A 20858-nucleotide genomic window follows, 5' to 3' on the forward strand; every position below is an offset into this window, starting at 1 on the left:
TACAGCGTTATCAGCCGATTATTGTGTCAATCAGACGATAAACAACCAGTTGGTCCGATATTGCACTAGTGTGTACACAATGAACGATTGTCGTCCCAAAGCACATTAAATAATTGATTTCTTGAATTTTCAACTGGCTTGCAAATCTCGTTCAGTAATGTAACAATGTCCTTCCAATCCTGCAGGGTGTATGCACTCATGATCAGGATCTCCATAGAGTTTACAGAGTCACGATCTTTTCAGCCAATGGTTATGACAGATAAAGAGCACAGATCTGAGGGTAAATGAGTCGTTGGTAAAATAGTTATAGATAACACAGAGAGAAAGTGTCTAGTGTGTACCTACCCTAATGGGGAATTCAATCCCCCCCCCCCCCCCCGAAGTACCGCCGTGTTATTGATATTACCGTTATTACGGTATTAACCCGGCTTTCTGAGCTGCAAGCAAAAAGCCGGCGTTAGAACTACCGTAATAACAGTAGTTTCGCGCACTATTATCGTAACAACAAAAACATGGAAGCTAGTGTCACAAAGTTATTGCCTCCTGTTGTCTCAGGTGGTGTCACAGCACATAGAACAATGAAAGTGGTGGTGGGGCATGAACACAAATTTAACTGCACAACAAAAAGTGTAATGACCCACAGCTAGCAGATTATAATGGTCATTGTTCTACAGAAACAAAAACAAATTGGTTGCTTGGGTAGGGTCAGCATTTGTGTGGCTGTCCGTTAACTAAAAGGTCACCGAGATCTGGCCAATTGGGTCAAGGGCCGTACAGAGAGGTTGTGTGGTCAAACTGGAAACATCTGCATGCGTGTCTCCACTTCACTCACTTGCGTGATCGGGTCATGGCTGCTGCGCCCCTCTCTAGGGAGAGCCTGACATAACTGGAGAAACTGCACAGAGGGGTATGTACTGTACAGATATATAGAATGATTTTGCCACCATTTGATATTTAAACTGTAGGGGGGGTCTTGAATTTTAAATGCATGGCACATGGTATTCTCCCTCCCCCCCATTAAAAAATATGGTAGCCCTAGCTATGGGTTGCAGGGCCTCTCCCACACAGTTACGTTATCAGTTTTCAGAAGTTTTGCAGTGGTTATCCCATTCCTCCAACCATGCCTCTTTTTGGACCCATCCCTCACTTGGTCTATTACACATACCGTTACTGTATGTTAGACATTTCATGCAATTGTATTCATCATGTACATTATTTTATGCTATACTATTTAGAGATTTATGGCTATGTATAGTCACTGTCTAGCTGTTTATAATTATTTGTGTCATACAGTCCCTGCCACAAAAGGACCACACATGTATATTTGTAAAGTAGGAAAAACAAGCCCCATCATCTATACCCCCACCACACACACACACAGGTTTCTATTGAAGCATTAGACATAAGTGTATGATATTCTCACCAAACAGTAGTAATTATTCACTATTCTTTTCTAGATAACCAGATTTCCTTGTAAGAGAACGAACACCCATAGTTACCAGCATTTTACAGAGACTTTCAGGGACACTGGTGCCGAGCAAGGGCACGTCATGTGTGATACAGTCTAGGACAGTTACAAATTCATGAACTACAATTCTCATCATGCTATGTGTGCTGAACTTGATTATAATAACATTTATTTGCATTTTCAATGCTCATATAGTAGAATATTTGCATTTAGTATACAAAATAAAAACAATTGTACCTTGTATTTGGTAAATAATGAAACCAGGGGCCGAAATCTGGGACTGGAAATTGGGGGACAGCTGGCAGCTATGCATACCTGAACATCCATATATGGTTGTAGGGTAATGTTGGAAATTATTGATATGGAAGTTATTGACATAGATAACAAATACAATGGGACATAGCACAGTAGTGCCAACTTACATGTTTAGAAAGCCATGCTCCTAAGTCATCGTGGAGAAATATATGAGACCAAGTTAATACCCCCATATCTATACTTAAAAAAGTATTAAATCGTCCTTCCAAGAACCAAAATAATGATCATAGTTTTAGGTTCCTCTGTGCACTCTCCCCATAAGATTATTGCTGTCCTAGGTCAGCAGAAAATCCTCACTTTCCTCTGCAGAACACGAGCAAAATGTAGATTTTTGAGAATGGCACAGGCAATTATCCTGAACAGCAACCACGTGAATCTCTAAAGCTGGGGTCTACATGCCGCTGTTGGAGGTGGATTTAGCCAAATGGACCAACAAGAAGACAAGTCACAGAGACTGCTGATTTTTATTGATTCTCCCAGTCACACAACCATTTATAAAATGGTTAGCAAAATAGACCACCAAAACAGCCCTAGAAAAAGCTGTTTCCATCTACAGTTCCTGGGGCTCCACTAGGAGACAAGGGCAGCTCAGTGAAAGGTTCATGAGTAAGTGGTAATGCCGTTTTAAAAGAACCTATATTATATGGAGTTATTATTTTATGCTGTTATAGTAAGTATAAGCTTCATGTTAGCTTTGCGGGATTTCTATTAGTTTGGGTTTATTTTAATACTTTGGTTATATTTGCACTATTCATCATGGCGTAATTATACAATTTTTAGTATTTGGTGTTAAATGTTAAATTGAGGAAGGGGCGATAGTTTTGTGGTGATTTAGAGCAATTGCATTGTTCTACTTTAGTTTGGGGGGAAATCAATATTAAAGGGGAGAGCAAAGGTATTCTCCTAATAGTGGTGTGCTGACCTTTGAATAGCTCAGTAACTTATGAAACTGGAATGTTGGGATGTCTATAGCCAGTGGTGGGTAATATGAAGGTAAAAGCTGTAGAGTGTAATTCCAAGCAGTCAACACCTACAGTTAATTGAAGATTCAGCAAAAATGATAAACTCTGCGTAAATGACTAAATAAAACAGCATGCAACATCACCACAGAGCATGCTCTAGTATAAACACACATTGTACGGCGGTGTGAGGATCCCTTCAGTATGTAATCCTGTTAGGACAGTTAGATGTTCTTCTATCAGGGTGCATGCTTTACAAGGTGTTTACAAGTAGAAGAATACCAACCTATATATAGGCTTCCACAAATAACGTTTGCAAAGAAAATTCTGGGGTTTATTGACCTCAAAGTGCTGGCTAATATTTGCTAAGCTAGCGTCTGAGGCTGCTTATTATCCACAGAATGTGAAGCATGTCCCTGCTGGGTTTATACAATTTATTTTTAATATTTTATGATCCCACCCAAATGTATCTCCACCTTCGTCTCAAAGTGTGAATTTAAAAATATCCCCTACAAATAAACGGAGAACAGGGCCTGTTTAACCATCAAGATGCTGTGTTCAATTCTTCAGCTTTTTTCTTAAGTTGTTCCTTAGTCATGCTACAAGGATTTATTATACTGTACTTTAGATGTAGCCAAGCGGAGTTGCTGCAATAGTGGATGAACTACAAGTCCCAGTATGCCCCGACAGCCTACATGCTGTAATTTGAACTGCCTCCAAAGCTGAAAAGCCACATGCTGCCTAAGCTTGTCACAAAGGTTAGTAAGCTTGTTCTCATTAAATATATTTGCAAGTTCTCTGGATATTGTTTGTCTACAACTCACACTGGATGAGTGTATATCTGTATGCACACCTACCCTCTGCTCTTGGGAAACACCTAAACAAAACTAGAAGTGAGCCCAGTTTTGCAAGAAGGCCAAAAAAATATATATAATAATAATAATAATAATAATAATAATAATAAAATAATAATCTGAAGAGACGCACTATCAAAGTCCAATCTCCTGGCACTTAAAAATCATCCCTCATTAAAACAAGACTTCACATTTTTTTCTCCTAAAATACTGCTTAGTTTATGGCTTAAATAAATCACCAGTGAGGGGCACCAGGGATGTCTTTAGTTTAAAGATTCCTATTATTTAGCTTGGAAAGACCCTTGAAGTGACAAGTGTAAAAGAATAGTGTAAAGCGCGTTCCATTATAAGTATAGAACCCATGGCCCGATGTGCAGCAGTTCTGAGCGGGTGCAAAATTCTATTCATTTTGTGGAGTATGCAAGAAATGCCCCCAAATATTTGCCATTTCCTCCCCTTTGTCTAATTTCAATAAAATGTTACCTTGTATTTGCACAGCCCTGCCAAGGACCACCTCCTCATTCCACCCAACTCCCCACATCTGCCAGGGCATACCGAAATCTAGGTGCACATCGGAATATTTTGCACTATGAATCCACTGTCATTAAATAAGGTCCCCTGCTTGCACACAGATAGACCTTTCAATTATATATATATGCAGAGATATCTGGTGACAGAGGACCACATGCATTGAAAGCTTAGATTTGGTTTCCTAAAGTCTGAGAAATGTTCTGTCTACAAATTAATAAATTTATATGCTGGAATGTAGAATTACAGTTGCTTAATGATCGGTGTGCTATGGTACTAGTAGTCCTAAAATAACATTGGAGAATGGTTTCCAGAGCAGGACCAATATGAACATCATGTATCAAACTGTCATTGCCCCATAGATTGTAAGCTTGCAAGCAGGACCTGCTTACCTCTGTCTGTATGTATTACCCAGTATGGTTTTATTACAGCGTTTGTTCTCAATTGTAAAGCACTACCGAATTTGCTGGCGCTATATAAATAAACGTTGATGATTTATACCATTCATGCACTGGTCCTGCATGGGGTACATACACTTTCTTTGAACTAAATCTCTTTTTGTTGGAGTTACTTATTTTGGGATCTTACATGCAAAATTGGGTTTCATATTAGGCCACTCCCATTAAGAGGTGCCTAGGTCATGAATAAACTACATAATCTTAAAATTATCCAGGAAACTTTGGACAAATGGCATTCATTTCTTACCCTGAAAATGCTCTCTTCAGTTGAGTTTCACTGCAGGTGATTGGGTCCAGACTTCATTCAATGCAGTCTGAGGTGGACAGCAGTCTAAACTCAAACTGTCCACCAGACCCATCTGTAACATTTACGCATAATATAGATTTATTGCGCTAAAATTAAAATGTTATAGATCAGTGATGGGCCACATTATTAAACTTATTTATATGGCGCCACAAATGGTCACGTGTCTCCAGATCACTCTTTTCTGCTTTGATATCAGATTTGTTTGCGATAGCTCATAACGCTCCTTTATCTTAAATAAAAGTGCCTGCTGATATGTAAAGCTGGGTACACACTACAGAAATTTCGACCAACTTTTTATGCCGAGCGATTTTACATGCGATCGATGGTCCGATCGCTCGGTCCATGGACTGCATACACACTAGCCTTGTTTAGGACGATAAAGGGAAGAGCGGATGTCCCTTTAGCGACTTTTTACAGCCATGTTGTCCTGAGCAATGACTGTAATTTCGTCCTCACTGTTGTGGATCGGTCGGAAGTTTATACACACTACACAGCGGAAACGAGATTGGAACGAAAATATTTAACGGTACGACCAACCAAATGAGGCGACAATCGTCCATTTGGGCAGACTTTCGACCATCGTGTCACTGCACACTCTGACCAGACTTTTGAATGAGCGGTCGTATGTCGGCTGTTTCAGCCGAGGATTGGACGAAAACAGTGTAGTGTGTACCCAGCTTTAGTACAGACAGGTGTTCTTTGATTAACTATTGTTCTGACTTATCACAGGGATGAAGGGTGATGTACAGCTCTTGTACTGTGCGTAAGTGTATCACAGCACGTATGACTAACACTATTGATTCTTGTGATTAAATAAAAAAATGCACATTATTTAAAAACAGGCGATGCCAAATAGGGTCTTGTTGCCAGGTGTCCATAAACACCATATTCATAGCTGCTTGCATACTTGCATATTACGCCAAGTACAAATAAGCATTCGTACATAAATACTGGATTAATGCACATTAACACTGTATTAAAATGTGAAACAGTAGTCAGAAATGCATGTAAAGAAAGGTTATAGTATAAAATGTTTACGTTCTACAACATTTAAATTTATAAAAAAAAAAAAAAAAAAATATAGGTTCTTTTTAATTTTATAGAACTGAACCATACTCAATGTGACGATAAAAATGTAAATTGGCTCCCGATCAAAATTTGGCCATTTTACACAGTGATTTTTAGCACTAACATTTACAGAGAAATATACTTGTAAGTCTTCTACTGTATACAAGTCTTTTTTCATATTCAGTTAAACACGGGCCTTAACAGTGGCACTCCAACAATGGTGTTGTAGAGAATGCTAAATAATGTCGAGAAAGTATGGAGGTCTATTAAAACTATTTAAAAACAAAAAACAAATCATAAAAGGCATCATTTTCATTTCATTATTACCGAAAACATATTTGTAGCCATTTACAAAAATAAAATTATATATAATAATGATTTCCTGCTTATTTTCTTCATATTTTCCCCTATTATCCATAAAAAGCAGCTAACAATGTCTGGACACTGATATGATGGCTGTTTTCTTAGCAAAGGACAATAATAAAACAGTTTGCTTTTAAGACTGAACTGTCACCGTGTATTCTGTGAAAACTGTTTCTATAGCCACTCGTAGTAGTGAACAGGCAATTTTTAAAGTGCTGCAGCTTTGCAGTCAACTTTATTTTAAATAGTTTCTTCAGCAAAATATTCTGAGCTGTAGCAAAAATACGTAAAAAAATACATAATCTTGTTACCTCTCCAGAAAGAGATGAAGACTTTTCAGTAGGACATATTCACAACCAATAACTTTGTATTTGCAGTGTGCGGTTGCACACCAGTTACTGACCTATCTTACGCCAGGCGACAGTGAGAATAACTGCCCTGACTGCTACAAGAGAGTTACCTAACATTTTGGGAGTATAGTCAATTTTTTCTCAATTAATAAATTTAGAGAATAGCTTTAATGTAACATCAGCAGCAACCTCAGATAGCGTCAGTACAGGCTACAGCTTCTCTTGCATTGAAGTGGATTGTACACTGTATTTATGACACCAAGTCCAATAAAAGGCATCACAATTTATGGCAGATCCACACGTGTCCAGAACCAACAGAGCTAACGCAAACAATGAGGCTGTACAAGATAAATAAATGCCTAAGCATTGTGGCCAGATCTTTGTAGCAGTCGTTCTGGCAACATAACAGTTATTGTGGCATTCTGAAATTAGAATTGAAAGTGGTTAATTCAGCACTTCTCATCTCTGGGAACATTTGGGTTAAAACTGGCTTCTTCCTTGTGCTTCCCTTTGAAAACTCTCCCTAACCACAGTTAGGAATATATATTCCCCTTGGAGGATTTGGGGGGGAAAAAAAAATAAACTTTGTTGTTTCCGGACCCAAACTCCCATTTTGGTTAAATCCGCAAACTGAGTCCTCATTTCTGGTTGAGAGGAGAGACAGGATTCTCAGAGGGTGATTACTTTGATACTTTAACCCTACTGAAGCTGGATTCCTGTCAAGGAGTCCAATGCAAACACCCAGCCTCCTATATATATGTCAATGTTAGACAGCTTATTTTGAGGAGAAAAACAAAATAAAATTGGTAAAGCTTTGAATAAACATGTGACACTGTAGTAGTGTATTTAGTAAGAAGGAAATAACTAACCCAATATTACTGCTTTATAATGTGTTACAAGGGAAAACATACTAATTTCCTTATTGTTATTAATGACATAACAGCTTAAGAACTATTACACCAACTGTTAGATAACGTCTGGCAATATTAAGCGTTTTGTTCACTATATATATATATATATATATATATATATATATATATATATATATATAAAATTTTAAGGTTGTTATTCTATGCCCATTATTGATGTTACTACTCAACGTTCTGATGTCACCAGTCACGTAGTTTCCACTATCAGACAAAACCATGTGTAATATATATATATATATATATATATATATATACACACACACACACACACACACACTATTCACCTGCTATACGCAATAAACTGCTCACACAGTACTGTGGACTTCTAAGGCTCTGCGCTATCGTGCGTCATGACGCAAAACCCCATCTGAAACACACTTTACACTTTCATATAATTACTACATGCTATAATATACCAACATTGTAGCCCGTCATGGTTCTGTAAATAATAACCTTAGAATGCCGTTCAGTGCCTGCCTAGAGTTACCTCTAACATGGGTGATGCCATTCCCTCCTTGCCGTACTGATGTCGCCGCTCCTGGAGCTCTGAGTGCAGGGAGCTCTTGTGGTCCTGAGAGGAGCTTATGATCCACCCACTGCCCCAAGGCTCATTCGGCTGCACCTCTTCTATCCACTTGTGTTTATTAAATGCCCCTCCCTCGTGAAAGCAGTAAGGGGTAGGGTGTGTGTCTTATTAGTAGAACGTTATTATCCTATTTGGATCCAGGGGATACATTTATGTGCTTGTAACACCGAGGCACTGCAGGAATGTCGGTGACTGAATGCTATACGTGTACTTAACGATTTTCACATGTCAAGAGGGATTGGTAATGTGTTGAATTAGAGTGTGCTTAATTCTGTTGAAGTATACACACACAGCATTGGGCATTGTAAATAATTACACCACTATAAGTTGGAGGCTCTGTATGTGGAGAGCAGCAAAATGGGTCGCCACTGTCTTGTCACTTTGTCCTCTGTAGCCAAATACACGTACGACTTTCTACAGAGGTGTAGTACAAGGCTACATATACAATTTTTCTCTAAAGTAAATTGCACCATGTTGCATTGCACTGGCATAAATATATATATATATATATATATATAATGTGTATATATATTACATCTCTCTCGTATAGTTTTACAATGGAGACATTAGGGGAGGTGTTGGTGTGGAATACCATTGTATTTTTATTTACTGATGTATTTATCTATTGGAAAAAAGTATTTTGGGTTGGGCAATGGCTTTGATGTGTCACATGTTTTTGTAATGATATTTGACATAATGCTCCTTGGTGAAACATTGGGGCTTATTTAACAAAATGGTACATAGTAACCTGACAGGTTTCAGACAGTATTGCTGTTTGGTTAGTAGAGGCAAACCACTGATTTGTTGGTATGGGTTGCAGCACATTTGTGTTACTTAATGAGCCCCTTATGTGTAGCCTTGGCTGTAGGATTGGACTTGGCTGTAATGTGTAACAATAGTAACGGTATGGGTTCATTTAAGCAGCAACATATAAAAAGACCACATGTTTTTAAGACTACATGATTTTTTACTATCAAGAGTCTTTTTTATGAGAGAGCAGTTTTTTGCTCTTGGTGACAGACAGTTAAATATTGGAACTTTCTTACTGTTTACAATATTACCAATTCACACTAAACCAAGATATAATAATATATGTAAATGATCTGCAACGGCTAAATAGGGAGGGACCAAACTGGAAGGTGTTCCCTCCTTTGTGAACATGCTCAGAGGTTTTGCAATGTGCTATAGACCCTGATTTTACTGACAGGTCAGAGGAGACTCTATTAATACATAAATTGGACACAATTTGCTCATTCAATAAGTATACAATAAAGTAAACATGCTGTTATCTGCCAGATACCAATGTAGTAAAAACACAAAATAATACATATGACACTAGAATTAAAGAGTCTCTTTGTTCAGTTACTGACATGAATTATTGAATCTATCTACGGTAACACCTTAATGGGTGACACATGTACGTTTGGAAAAATCTCCCAATAGTTCAAATCAATGAGAGATAGGTCTAAATGTACCAGTAGACCATGCTTTGCTAGAAGTTGCAACCCTTCAAAACATGTTAATCACATTTAACACTGCGGGCCTGATTCATTAAGGATCTTAACTTAAGAAACTTCTTATTTAAGTCTCCTGGACAAAACCATATTACAATGCAAGGGGTGAAAATTAGTATTCTGTTTTGCACACAAGTTAAATACTGACTGTTTTTTCATGTAGCACACAGATATCAACTTTAAACTTCAGTGTACAAATAAGCTATCAAGTATTTGTGTGCTACATGAAAAAACAGTCAGTATTTAACTTATGTGCAAAACAGAATGCTAATTTGCACCCCTTGTATTGTAACATGGTTTTGTCCAGGAGACTTAAATAAGAAGTTTGTTAAGTTAAAATCCTTAATGAATCAGGCCCTGAGTGTGGAAAAGAATCAGAATAACAAAACAGGCAAATATATTGGATGACTAAACTATAGCAAACTTCACCATCCAGTGTGCAGGTGCCCCACAATAGACGCTGTATGCCCTGCTTTTTACCTTGTCTCGTTCTTTTACAGAACCCCAGAATCAAACAGGTGCGGGAAATTCTCTTGCCTGAGGAAATATGAAAACATTGTGCAAATAAGCGGAAATAATATACTACTTTACAGTGATGTCAGAAGTGAGTTTAAATATTGCATTTCTGGTGAATATTGCTTCCCTCAACATATACTCTCCCCACTCCTCTAGGCTCTATATATCCTGTACGTCCTCTGAGTCCACACTCTACCCAACTTTGCGGTCCCTCCCCCACTACCTTTCCCCCACCCCTAGGCTGTTAAATTAAGTCCACTTTTCAATAACCCTCATTAAAACGTAAAAATTGGTCATCCTCCATCCAATGTTACAGTTTGGATACTATTTGACAAACTCATTGTACCATGGTTTCTTCTTATTATTATATCTTTTGTTTTTTTTTGCTTCCTGTAGTCTCTTGATTGACTGTTCAAAATACAGAATTAAATAAAGAAATAAATATTGTGTTTCTTCCACTCACAAAATTGCAGCTTTCTGCAGTCAGAGTAACCTACGTGAAGTACAGGTCATTGTCATATGGCAGGCCTGGCCAACCTGTGGCTCTCCAGACGTTGTGAAACTACAAGCCCCAGCATGCCTTGCCAGTAGATAACCAGCTCATAACTGGCAGGGCATGATGGGACTTGTAGTTTCACAACACCTGGAGAGCCACAGGTTGGCCAGGCCCGTCATACAGGATCACTGTACCTCCTAAATTGCAGCTGCAAATTGCTGGTCTGACATCACCCCTCCGCTCTTCCCCATTCCTCCTGCTGCTCTCGGGTGTCCAAGTGACCTGGCATGCTGCTCCGCTTGGTAACACACAGCTTAGCAAGCAGAACCCATCCATGACCTCCACGGCAGAACACAATTCTGCATATCTTACAAGAAAATTAAGAACAATATATATATAAAATTATATATCAACTGCAAACTACTAAAGATGCTGCTTAATTTTACCACTACACCTTGGCAGTTCAAGGCATAGGCAATCACAACTGTGATCCAAAAGACTGCTTTATATGGGCCTTGGTCACAACTAGGCTACCAGATTTCTACAAGGTTAAATGTCTGGTAAAATAGTCATCATAAACTTGTCATGTGGGTGTTATTGTGTGTTATAAGGTTAAAGTGTCAAATTATTAGTTATTATGACTTTGTAGCAAATGAAAAGCCCTTGTGAATTTAACCTACAGTCATTATTTCCCACTTAGGATCTTATGGTGTTCACTATGGAAAAAAAACTCTGTACATGCCAACATTGATAGCAGGGCTGGATTTACATTGCAGATGGACCTGACCTTGGCCTCAGTAAGTGAAATACCAGTAAACAAAACTAGGTTTATTAAAGGCAAGACCAGGAGATTACATGTGCCTAGAATTCATCCTCTAGACCAGTGTTTTGTACATAGATGCCCACTCTGCAGGATTGTCCGGGAGACTCCCGTGCTCCCGAGAGAGTAGGCAATTCTCCCGAATCCCGTCCGCCTCTGTAAATTAAATGGGGAGGGCGGGGTTAGTGATGTCATGCACACATCATCGTGGCCCTGCTCCTGTTTTTATTGGTCCAAACTAGTGATGACCATTTTGGGGGCAGGGCTAATGAGGTGATTCATTGAGCCCCGCCCCCACACACCCACCTGCCCCCCGAACCTCCTGGGAAACAACTTGCCTATGTTGGCAAGTATGGTTTAATATATAAAGAAAAGTTGTTTTTCAGCCATTTCAATCTCTGCCCAAGTATTTACATTGACAGAACAATGTGATATAGACATTTTTAGTGCAGGACATATATATGTTTCTATTTGTACTATATGTAACATTTGTACAGTATGTATATACATAGAATAATAATAATTTGGTAGAAGATAAAGCTGTAATCCCCACTGTCAAAATCCTGCACTTGTCCCTGCTTATGGAAAACACGTGTACCCTTTACATGACCCTCAATTTAAAACAGAGCACAGACTAAAACAGAACATGTTAAGCCGGCTTACATTTTGGAAATTGCTCCATTTGAGCTAGGAATGGCTGTGGTTAGTTACCAGTTTGGTATATCTCTCAACAGTTCTGATTTAAAGACTGGGACATATTTGTCCAGAACAGCAATTTACCAGGGCAACTACTGGCCATGCCCCCAATTTATAAGGTCACGCCTTTTTACCCATAGTAACTCCAGAAATGTCCCACAAAAAATGAGTCTGCTGACAGATATGGTTGGATTGGTCAAAATGCTCTGAAGCCCCACTGACCTAAAGGAATCTATATGCACTTGCCTTATGCCTAATTTTAAATCCTTCCCTGATTTGGAGATATCAGATATATTATTCTACCAAACCAACCTGCAGGGACATTTCTGAGGACTCTTCTTTTCTTTCCTGAGTGTATAGAATAGTTGGAGTCTATTGCAGCTAGTTTATGGGGTTTCATCTAGACAGCACCTGAGACAAAGTATTCTCTGTAGACAAATTCTATGAAAAGGGTATAGAGGCCACATCATTTTCCAGTATAAAATAAAGCCACATTGAATGTAATGTATCTAGCTTTATATGCAATGTCTGAGCTGCGAAAACATCGATACTTCTGCCCCCTTAACACACAGTTCAGGAAATTAAAAGAAAGCTCTTTTATTATTATAATCTCATATAACACAGTGACTGCATGATGATTCTTCGGGTAGACAGTACAGTTATTTGGTGCGCGATATCTACGATCAAATTTGATTAGAGTAAAAAATGTTGATTTCTATAGCAAGAAGATTATTGACCATTTAATTCAATAAATATTAACCTGCGGGAATGTGAGTAATACAGCCAGCTGGGTTCATTTCTGACTTACACGGCAACTTGCATTCTCCAGTTTTTGGCAGATGACAACAGCAAAGCTAATAAGTATAATGGGGTCGTTCTGCAGACCCCCACTTAGCTTGTTTGTCGAGCATGGGAGTCATCCCTAAAAGGCAGCGGGAGACTAAATAGGTTAGAAGGACTCTTTGATGTCTGAAAAAAACCTAATAAAGCAGAGAACAAGAGAGGATAATTGGACTCAGCAGTAGATTTCCAGGTGAGAATCTGCCCCATGGCATTCTGGACAATATAGTGTGAATTTAAGGTATACTGTACCTGTAATGAGCAACTGTAGTTATTTGTAAAAATGTACATGCTCAGGGAAATAGGACTGTACACCCTTGTGTGTGTGTATGTGTATATATAGATATATATATGTATGTATATTGTGTGTGTGCGTGTGTATATACGTATGTGTGTGTGTGTGTATATATATATATATATGCACACACACACATTATTTTTCTGCAAGAAAAGTTTTAATGTAGTGTTCATCATTTGTGTGGATAGAAAGAGAGAGAGAGAGAGAGAGAGAGAGAGAGAGAGAGATGGAAAGAAATGGACAGCATTCATTTCCTTTGCAAGTCTTGGGTGCTGTCTAATACTTTCTCTATGACTAGAACACTAGACCTGAAGTTTTCATATTGTGAATGCCCATTTTGTTCATATTGTATATATAAATATTTCTTTGTATTATGGGGTTACCATAAGTCAGCAATATGTAGCATCCATGAGGGATTTCAAGCAACTGGCACAGATTGATGCTCAAAAATATCATTAATATAATCCTTATATTTATTGGTTTAGGTAATAATGCAGGACTAATGACGTACGCTGATAATGTGATAGTGAGGCTGATGTTAATTATAATTTATTGCACATTAAGGGAAGCGCAACAATTCCAATATTTAAATTTTTAGATTATGTTAAATGAAGTGCTAGAAATATTTTGGAGACGTTTGGACAAACTAGAAATGCACCTAGGTATGTGGGGAGGTGGACAAATCTGCCATATTAAAGTCCAACCTTCGTCTACTTTACAACAACCCCTTTTATTAAATTAATCTTTTTTCTCTTCCTCTTAGAATACAGCTCAGATCAGCCTCATTTACTTAAACCGTAAATGATTAATCATGAGAGTGAGAGGACCTTAGAGTTGCCTTTATTACATGTGACACATGTGCGTGTGTGAAGATATTTTTTTCTTTTACATTTGGCAAAGTGAAACAAGAAATATGCCTATTGCCCAACTTGAAGGTGCAAATGTGTCCCATTAAATGTATAGGACTCCATCTGCGCCACCTCAGATCTGGTGCAAAAATGAAGCTTGCGAGCTGGGCCCTCATACCTCTCTGTATGTATGTATTACCCAGTATTGTTTTATTACTTTTTGTTCCCAATTGTAAAGCGCTACGGAATCTGCTGGCGCTATATAAATAAATGATGATGATGACGATGGAGTGAAAATGGTTGTGCGCCCTTCTGCAAAGTAAGGGACACACCTAACACAACTCTGATGTTAATAAACTCTCAGCAAAATTAAATATCATTATTGCATTTTTGTGCCAAACTGTACTTAGCAGTGAATGCCCTCTCTCAGTGTAACCATACTCTCAGACACCGCCATCTGGCACCACAGTGGAAATCTATGTGCCATGGCACAAAGCAAGGCGTACAGAGCCACCAAAGAGTATTTTACACTGCATCTCGCTGTCTTGCGCTTGGTAAATGAGGCACAGTTATTTTTAGGTGAGGATAGCTGTAGCTCTATAGTGTATATTTGTGAGTTTTGCATGACATTCACAATGAGAAAAGATGTAATGGGATTTACTCTTAGTACCATGTTTGTTTTTCAGTTGCTCTGCATTAGCCTTGTAGCTGTGGTTACGAAGCAGCAGTTGGGAGGACAGTGATTAATGAGGCAGTGTGGCAGGTAGTGGACAGGAGGCTGTACTAGGTGTGTGCTTCTGTTGTCATGCTGGGGTCTTCTTTGCATTGTTTCAGCTTCTTCCTGCAATCCAGCCCTGCAGCAGAACAGATCTTCACAGGTGTGAGGAACAGCCTGGGGTCTTGCAGGTTAAACCCTGGTGAACTAGCTAGAAATGATTCTTCATTGTTGTACTGAGTATCAGCACATCTCTTAGAAATCCCATTTATCGAGTTTACTTGGACCTGTTGTTCGCAATGCAGACCTTTGGACAGTTTATGGCTATGAACACACAGAGCGTGTTTAAATGACATTTTTTTTTTATTGCATGTTACAATGCAATTAAAAACACATATAACTTGTATTGCATTTATGTACGGTATGTGCTCAAAATGCATTTTATATGCATTTTCAAACATGTTCCATTTGTGTTTTTTAAACATGTGTCTTTGACAAAACAAGAGGTTATTTTGTACATGCCAAACGCATATGAAAACTTATATGAAGACGCCTTTTAACCGCACATCCTAGCATTTAGAATGAGCCCCCATTGAGATGAATGTAAGTCTTCAACTGCATCCGGCAGTGAAACGGAACAAGAAATATTAAAAAAAATGCCCTGCAACATTAGTGCGCAATCATGGGCAAGAAATGGTGCACAATAATTTGTACAGTAATTGGCAATAGATTGTGTGCACATTGTCATTCCTAATAACCTGCAATGCTACTGTTAAATGTAACATATTTTATACATGTAGTTAGGTATTTACCAACCGCAGCAAATTCGCACCATGCAGACTATGCCCTGGCATCGCCAAAGAGAACATGGATTTATAGGTTCGCAGCCAATAGGGAGGATTAATCTTCCTTAGAAATTATATATAATTGCATCACTGCTGTTATGAGCGATGTTGATTGTGACTCCAGTTTCATTGTAATCTCATTCTTAGCACTGTCACTAGCTGCTATTTTGTATAGGCCCATTTTAGATAGATGCTATATTCCCCTCACATTAACTCTTAAAATAGATCATATGCCTTGAGCTCTGATCTTTAAAATAGTGGACTTGATTGCTTTACCCTCTGCCTCTGATGGCTTTGGATTTGCAGAGAAACGCGTCAGGCTGGTTGGTGAACTTTTGAGCTTAATATCCCGAGGTCTCCATTATCTACAGCATTCCCAGGTGTCACGGAGGATTGGATTATTTAATTAGTTTATCATCAAAAACAGTACCGTTTTTTTCCATGGTTGAACTCTGCCTGCTTACTTTGACACGCACCATCGGTGTCACATGGAGCTGTGATGTACACAAACAACATATTCTGGATTTCATACCAGTATTAGATGCACACAGGGCTGGATTAACCCTAGGGCTAACTGGGCTATAGCCCAGGGGCCTCGGGCATCCAGGGGGCCCTTCAAAGTCCTCAGCATCATTATTGATCGGTCCGGGGGCGGGGGCGCCCCCATCCCGATCAATGCTGCTGAGCACTGTCAGTGCAGTCCTCTGTCCCCGCTCAGTAATCTGCTTACTGAGGAGATCTCGCGAGAGTTCACAAACTCTCGCGAGATATCCTCAGTAAGGAGCTTACAGCACGCTGCGGAAGGAGGACTGCACTGACAGGTAAGTGCTTGGGGGGGCCTCACGGGGGGCGGCGGGCGGCTCACATTGGGGGCCTCACGGGGGAATGGAGGCCCCCTTAGCCCAGGGGCCTCCATTCCCTTAATCCGGCCCTGGATGCACACAAAGCTGTGCTCTTACCAACTCACGTTCAGAACTGTGATTCTTGGTAATTGTAGTTTCCGGAGTTTGTACCACCGTTGTTCATCTAGCTTTTTTTGATTAATCAAGCAGAGTTACACAGAGATCGTGGATGATTTAATTGATTAATTGCACACAAAGTTGTGCTGAATTAAAGTTCATGTTCCAGAATCTATCTATCTACTAGAGCTATACCTGCAGAGGAATAATTATAGGAGCACCTGGTTGTAATTTGATATTAACTACTATCAAGTGGAGTAATCATTGTGCACAGTCATCAATTTTTCTACTCCCCGATATAAACAACCTGAGTGTTGTGTGACAAACCTTTTTAACAATTGGGATTAATCTCTGAGTTCTTTTTTTATGTATTTATTTCTGATTTATGTTTTTATTAATTGTAATAAATTCAATATTATTCTAGCAGCTTGGAGAGCACTGGTGACATTTGTGCCTACATGAAGACATCCACCTAAACACAACATCTTATAGGGCTGAGCTGCCTCCTGCAACACTAATGTGAGGGACTGACCTCCTTTTTCTTCTGAGTATTACTAAAAAGTGCATAATTCATTATATTGCTTGCAGGCTGTGCCCTCTGGGGGATATATTACATTTATAATGATGACTATTGTATAATGATTCCTTTTAATTCGTTTAATAACATTGTAATGGGGAAGTTTGGAAGTTGCCAAAAATATTCAGACATGCTCAGCCTGTCATCTTATATTTTAACACCAAAGTACAAATCCATAATGAGTTGTAATAGAATATGCAGCAAAACCTAATGGGCCTGAGTCATTAAGGAGAGCAAAGCATATAAAATGAGTAACTTTGCACCTTGGCAAAACCATGTTGAATTGGAGCAGGAGGTAAATTTAAAATGTGGGGACAGATTTGTAGCTGGGATAGGACATGTCCTAGATCAACTTTAAATTCCAACGTAAAAATAAAGCTATCGCGTATTTGTGTGCTACATGAAAAAACAGCCAGAATATAACTTACATGGAAAATAATAAATTAATTTGCACCCCCTGTATTGTAACATGGTTTGTCCAGGTTCACATTTACTCCTTTATTTGCCTTACTCTCCTTAATGACTCAAGCGCAATGTGTTTATTTTACATTTGGATAAATAGCACTTATTGGGAAAGACCATCTCTGTGTAAAAAATAAATAAAAAAAAAAATTCCAGCAAATTTACTTGTAATAGACCAGAGGATCTATTTTAGAAACAAAACTCAGTACCTAGCTTTATTCATTGTTTAGATATACTCTCTAGTGGTGTGTATCCAGGGCCGGATTAAGGGAATGGAGGCCCCTGGGATAAGGGGACCTCCATTCCCCCGTGAGGGCCCCCCCCCCCGTTATCTGAGCCACCCCCCCGGTGAGCTGAGCCGCCCCCAAGGCACTTACCTCCTTTTCCTGGCATTGCAGTCCTTCCCCGGCGCACTGTACGCTCTTTACTGAGGAGATCTCGTGAGAGTGAGACTCACGAGATCTCCTCAGTAAGGAGTCTACAGCGCGCCGGGGAAGGACCGCATTTAAAGTGCTCAGCAGCATTTATCGACCGATCAATACTGCTGCTGAGCACTTTCAAGGGCCCCCTGGATGCCTGGGGCCCCTGGGCTGCCGACAGCCGCACACTGTGCAGGTCCGTTCAGCAGTGACAGTGTGCTGCCCGGCTGCTCTGATTGTGTTTTAAACACAATCAGAGCAGCGGGACAACACACTGTCACTGCTGAACGGACCTGCACATACTGCTGTGCAGCCACCGGCAGCCTTAGAAATCAGAAAGGGGGCGGGGCCTAAATCGCCCCCCCTTAAAATCGCCCCGGGTAAAGTTATTGTCTAGATCCGCCCCTGTGCCAATCCCTCCATTATTTTGCACCTCCTTATATGAATGACTCCAGCACAATCTCTGCTTAACAATATGGTCTACTCCTCTCTAATATGTAACCTCTACTGAACCTAATTACCAAAACATCCTACATCGCTCCCTCAGACTCTCTCTCAACTTTGTGCCCATTAAATGTTTTCCCAACTTCCCCAATCAGTTCTTGTTTCTTTTATTTGTTCCTACCATTTTAAATGTAATGAGCTCACTTTAAATGTAAGTCTTTCAATGTGTACAATCTCTTCAGTTGTAAATTGTTAAAGAATATGGGTTGTTTTATAAATAAATGGTAATAATAGTTAATACAAAAATAATTTTCTTTTTCATGACGGACCTCTCAAGTATACAAAATACAGCTATTCCTATATATGAACCCCTGTCCTATCAAGTATTTTATCTCCAAAGCATTCAGAACTCTCCAGTGTTTTGCACCTAGTAATACATCTGACCTCCTTACATAACCCTTCTCATATAAAAACATATTACTGCCTGTGAAACATTCTTGAGGCAATATGGCGTGTTGGATGGGGTTAATGCTGGCAACACATGCAGTGATATCGGCATATATTGGCCCAATATTGCTGTGCGTGTGGTCCCAAATGTGACGCTCGAGAGTAAACCAATTGCAATAGGTTGGATCACTTCTAGGCATACTTGTAAATCCAGTTGTCAGGTAACCACAAAACTTGTTCATGCAGTCCCTCAAAACCTCACCAACAGACCCTCATGTGATCTGGTAACTATGCCTAAGCGCCAAATTACTGGATGTTAGAGATTAGGGTCTAAATGTAAATGTGCCTTGTCAAGTAGCTTGATCAACCAATAGTGGCTACCACTGTATTACTCAAGAGCAGGGGGTGATGGAGGTGCAGCTCCAGGCCCCCTTCAAAAATAGGCCCTTCATAATTTTCAGATCCTTACTCTGGCACCTCCCAAGAGAAGTGGAATCATATACAATATAAACAATTCCCTCTGAATATTTCAGTATATTTAAACCAATGTAAATAATCTATGTTTATTAATTATGGTGATTTCCCTGTTACTGCTGACCTTTTGGTAGAGATTGCTTCCTAACATCAAAACAAAACTGATAAAAAGAGAGACTAGTTTAGTGTGTGATTGTCAAACCTTATTCCATGCCTCTACGCACAATGTCCAATTGGTCACACAGCTTATCATTTATTTATCAGTGAGGTGTGTCCCTGCACTGCCCCAAATTAGATAGGGGGGAGGGAGAGGCAAAACTGTCCTGAGGGGAAATACAGAAAGGAAAAGGACACACACAGAAGATTAGCTGATGACAAAGAGGAGAGAGGATTAGCTTTGTAGTGCACTGTACTCTACTCTCCTCATACACACTACCTGCAGAACTGGGGATCAGCGCTGAATGTAACATGGGAGCCACTATCAAGCCGTACTCTACTCATTCACCAATATTATCCAGGTTTCCTAACAGTATAAAGATTACTTAGTTAAACTTTAATTTGAAGGTGCCTTAAAAAAAATAACTACTACCAGTTGTTTTTTTTAGTTTAGGGGTCTTTTAACACTGGAGAATGCATTGAACTATATTATTGCCATGTAAAGCTGGACACATATTGATAGCTACCTTACAATCAATTCAGATGCATTCTGAGGGGCTCATGTTAAATTTAACGCAAATTGCAGTCTTGCCATATAATATGATTTTTAACATCTGAGCATGTGCACAAGCCACTAATTGCAGAATTAGTGCTTTGTGCAGTTGCCCAGAAGTAAAAAAGCGTAATATACGTCAAAAACACAATTTGCGTTAAATTTAACATAAGCCCTTAAATGCCTATATTTGATACTAACTTACTAACTGCACAGTAGCCAGACACTGTGGGCCTGATTCATTAATGCAAAACAAATGTAATGTGCGTTTTTAAAAAAACGCACATACACCGGACATACACACGTCCATATACAAGGAGCGGATCGGAAGAAACGTCCGCTAATGAATTTGGGTATAGGTCCGCTCTGCTCCAACAGACAATACACTACAGGATACGTCCAATAAATATGTGGAATATAAAGTCGCAAAGGAATGCACAGAAAAAAAATATTAATTTAATGTTACTTTTTAATAATATAAGCATTAATGACAAAATATTAAAAAATAATTTAAAAAAATTATTTATTAGGGTGTTATGAATGTCTACTGTACGTAAAATGCATTTTTACAGTTGCTTCTGATTGCAAACACAT

The sequence above is a fragment of the Mixophyes fleayi genome, chromosome 2 (assembly GCF_038048845.1).
Source record: "Mixophyes fleayi isolate aMixFle1 chromosome 2, aMixFle1.hap1, whole genome shotgun sequence".
In the NCBI taxonomy this organism is placed as follows: Eukaryota; Metazoa; Chordata; class Amphibia; order Anura; family Limnodynastidae; genus Mixophyes; species Mixophyes fleayi.